The sequence below is a fragment of the Perca fluviatilis genome, chromosome 6, assembly GCF_010015445.1.
Source record: "Perca fluviatilis chromosome 6, GENO_Pfluv_1.0, whole genome shotgun sequence".
NCBI lineage: Eukaryota > Metazoa > Chordata > Actinopteri > Perciformes > Percidae > Perca > Perca fluviatilis.
The window spans coordinates 13,386,380-13,390,896 of NC_053117.1; the positions used below are offsets into that span (position 1 = coordinate 13,386,380).

Below are 4,517 nucleotides of genomic sequence, written 5' to 3' on the forward strand. Positions count from 1 at the left end.
ACATGAAATAATAGGATACAATATACATGAAATAAGAAATAGGAAAGCATGCAAGAACAAATATTTAAAATATATACATACATAGATACAACATACATAGTTAGGTATAAAATTTACAACTACTTAAATAGTATTAATAAAGATGTTAGTAAACATTCTAGCTAGCTGTCTGGATTTACCTTGCAGAGATCTGAGGAGCATTAAACTATAGTCCTCAAGTAGAGAACTTGAGTGAATGTACTTTGTTACAATCCACCACTGGTCATACAGTGTGACCGCCCCAGGTATGGAGGGAAGAGGGCCAGGATAAGAGCAAGGCTGGCCCATCTTAGACCTAGGGCTGATACACTACCCAGCCTGCTCCTGGCTAATGTCCGGTTGCAGGGCATTAGAATGGATCAATAGGACTCGCGCTGGACTGTTGTGTCCACGTCTTAGCGTGTTCCAATAGAGCACAGGATTCCGGTGGGACGACGGGAGGCGGACTCTGTGTTTGCATTGGTGATGCTTTGTGCTCAAACGTAGACAACGTTAATGGACAATGTTTCCCTAATGACGGCCTTTTTATGTTAAGATGCCGGCCATATTTTCTCCCCAAAACATTCACGAGTGTTTTTTTTGTGTGTGTCTGTTTACCTCCCGATTCAAATAAAATGCACTACAGGAACGCACCACTGTTTTTGTTTTTCTTGTGCAGCATAAAGGGATTACCACTGCATTTCGCTGGGCATTTCTGTGTTGTACAATGACGATAAATGAACCTTGAAGATCACACTATTTTATTCTCATTAATATAATTAGTTTCGCAACACCACACATTAGTACAAAAAAGCGCTCTGGGTTGCATTTCTTTAAACCGATAATATATCGGTTTAAAGAAATGCATATAAAAGTTCCAGACGCAGCGACGGTGGCTCTGCAAAATGGTCTCAGGAAGGAACTTGTTTATTTAATAAATGAGTTAACTGGTCACACAATACAGTAATGTGAGCTATTTAAATTAGCTGGATACATGGTTTAACCTAATTTGCCTTTACCAGTGGATCGCTGTGTGTACTTCTTCCATAGCAATCATCTCCAGTCGGTCCCAAAACGTCCCAATTAGAGACGAAATGCTGTAAACATATTCCTTGTAAATTTCTATAATCATTCCCTGAAAGAACAAAGCCGGCCTTGTTGCACGGTCCAGATTTTCACAACACTTGCCATTTTCAGGGTGTAGGCTAGCTTGCTAGCTCGAAGTTTGTTGTTTCCTGAAGCGAACAGTTTGAGAACGGCAACACACAGAGAGCGGAAGGTGAGGCTCACACGCTGTATGTCAGGCAATTATGCTGAAAATGTATTTCCATTGATCCAGACTAAAATAGTGGCATGGGTATAATAACACATTTCCATTGGGATTTTGGACGTCACACCAAACAAGGGAAAAAGGTAACTTTACCATTGACAAGGATTATATTTGCAATTTACTTTGGCTGTGGGTTTAGCTCTGACAAAAAAAAACATTTCATTTTTTTTTCAACTTTATCATATTCATTGAATACCCTTGCAGCTTAAAACAAAACCTAAACGTTCCACAGATCTCAACCGTCCTCACCTTGACTGACAAGGAGGAGAGCTCATTTAATCCAATCCAGCCATTACCATGTCTACGGGAAAGGACTGCCTTGAACAACCAGCGAAGAAACACTGCTTCATTATCCTCCTTCCCAAGTGACAAATCCTCCCTGAATGGAGCAGAATGTAAAAGTTTCCCTGGGACACGCCGGGCTCCTGCTCTATTTAGATATACAGTGAAGTGCTGTCAGGGCGTTGCACGGCAGGTTTGGGGATCTGCACTTAGGATGGCAGTGCGCGGAGCCGGGTGGGGAGCTGCAGGGCTCTCCCTGCGGGTGCCGGTGTGAGTACGGCACAGGCAGCTGTCAGCAGAGAGGTGGCATTTCCTGGTCTGACGCTGACAGAGGCTGTCTGCAGGCAGTAGGAGCACAGCCAGACTGACACCCTGTTTATTCAAAGATGACATCTGGGCCGGGGATGGGTGTCACTGGCATTTTGATTCACCTAGAAATGTGAAAAACTTCCCTGAAACACTGTGTGATGAAGTCTTTGTAGAGTACAGATAACCAGAATAATTGAGGAGCTCCAGGGTGTGTGGGCCCCCATCTTCCCCTGCTGCCAGGCTGTGCGAGCAGCTAGCATGGAACTAACACACATGCACCCACATGCACAGAAGCACATTTTCTCACAGAGTTCCACCCACACATTCAGTGTAAAAATCTGTCCCAGATTTTATGCCCCAAAAAACACAAAGTGGAAACCAAAACATTATCCCTAAAAGCTGTAGCTATCATAAGTGTACCATACCCTGGGAATAAAATATCCACATACTGGCCTGTCTGACACCTGTCAGTGTGAGACAAAAATGATCATGCCAATCAATACATTGTCACATGAAGTGAAGTGTTATCCCATCAGCTCCTTGAACATGTGCATGATTCATCATGCAGCAGAATGTTGCTGTTAGATTGGCTAATAGTGATGAATATGTATATCTATACACAATGTACAGTAAACATATATAGTATATCTAATATACAATGAGATGATGCATGATCTGTAGGCTTCAAACGATAATCTAATTTTTGTGGTTTTTTTCAGTCTCACTCGAAGGCGTACAAATAACACGGGTTTCTACCTGTGAAATACGTGCAATGTGTACGCGAAAGTGAAATTCTACGTGCACTACATACGCGGAGCGCTCCAATTGAAGTAATGGGGACCGGTGCGTTTTATATGCACGCAGCTCGCGTCACCACGTTGTGTGTTATCGCGAGAACAGCATCACACACAAAAACATAGATATGGTTGGGTTTAGAAAAATAATGCAGGGAAAGGCTTTAGTAACACAAGAAAGTCACAAAAACACACTAATAAACGGTTGGGTTTAGGGAAGAAACATTGGGGAAGGCTTAACAAAAAAACACTACAAAGTCGCAAAAACGCGCCACATAAACATGCTAATAAACGGCCAAAAAAACTAAAACAACAAAAAAAACACATGCTGAAAATCGCCAAACACGGGATGCTGAAAATCGCCAAACACGGGACGCGAACCCCGGTCTCCTGGGTGAAAGTCCTGTGTTTTACCCATCCACCATCCCAACCAACCTCCTTACGCGGTCCCACGTCCCTTTATACTATAAGCGCAGTGGGTTCCATTACTGTAATTGCAGCGCTCCACGTATCTACTGTACGCACAATTTCACTTTCGCGTACACGTTGCACGTATTTCACAGGTAGAAACCCGTGGTATTTGTACGCTTTTCAGTGAGACTGGGCTCCAATATGAATAAAACGAAAGTATTTTGGAAAGGGTATTAAATCTAATCTGCAGCTTGAAAAACATTTCACAGCATAAATATGACAATAACGGACGAATAAAAACTTCAAGTGAAAATCTCTAAGTTACTTTGTGAAACAAGAGTCCCTTTCACACAGCCTGATCAATGTCTATGGACACCGTACAGTACTTTAGTTACTGAGCAGCTGAGAAGTATGACACCTGTCGAGCAATAACTTCCTTCTGATGGTTTCTCATACTTTGAGGAGATTCTGGTGGGCCCAAGTACACCTCATCAGTGGTCAGTCAGATCTGTAAAACATGGCAGATTCAGTGTTAGATTAAACTAGGCTATAATTTTTTATCACGGTGTACAACTGCACATACATTTAGTCTTGAATATAGGAGCAGCATGTATTTAACCCGGTACGTGGCAATTAATGTACTAATAAACATGGTTGCTATATGTCGAGCAAATGTTACATTTAAATTCTTCATAGTTTAACTTGCAACATCATCGATTGATACCTTATTTCATCTAGTTTCATATGATACCAAATATATTCATTAGCTTTACAACTGGGCCAACTAACAGTTTAAGCAATGCTTAATAATATTTCAGACAAAGACCAGGCAAAGCCCATGTTACAGGTCTGACTTTAACGAGCTAAGTTAGCATCGCTGTTCAAACTGTACAAAGACTTGAAAGTTACTATAACTATAACAACATAAAGCGATTTGTAAATGCACTGCAACATTGATGCTGTTGAATTTATTTGACAACAAAGTCCTAATAATATCAACCTACCGGGAGGAACGTCAAGTAGTTTCTGCCAACCTCTGAAACATTTGACGAGGCTTCTTCATGTAGTTTAACAATGGTTGGCATCCATAAGTGTTGCATTACCGCCATCTACTGGAGAGTGCTGGGATCGTCACTTGAGACACCAATCATTTTGTGACAACAACGGCGCGGAAAAACAAAAGTAACCACACATATAGAAGGAGATTTACAAATATATTCACATAAAATACTAATTTAATTTACAAATGATAAAATACGAGTTACAAATTAGTAGAGGTGTGAATCTTCACTGATCTCCTGATTCGATTACGATTATCATGACAGCGATTCAATTCGATTCGATATCTCGATGCATCACGATGCATCACGATG

The 4,517-nt window shown here is 41.3% G+C and overlaps 1 long non-coding RNA gene across 1 annotated transcript; it reads right to left on the reverse strand.

Moving 5' to 3' along the window:
- Positions 1 to 1,096: 1,096 nt before the first annotated feature.
- Positions 1,097 to 4,170, reverse strand: LOC120561378. The gene is made up of 3 exons (XR_005639592.1): positions 4,149 to 4,170; positions 3,601 to 3,652; positions 1,097 to 2,061 (listed from the first exon to the last, which is right to left on the reverse strand). It is a non-coding gene; the product is annotated as an uncharacterized LOC120561378 (long non-coding RNA).
- Positions 4,171 to 4,517: the final 347 nt, after the last annotated feature.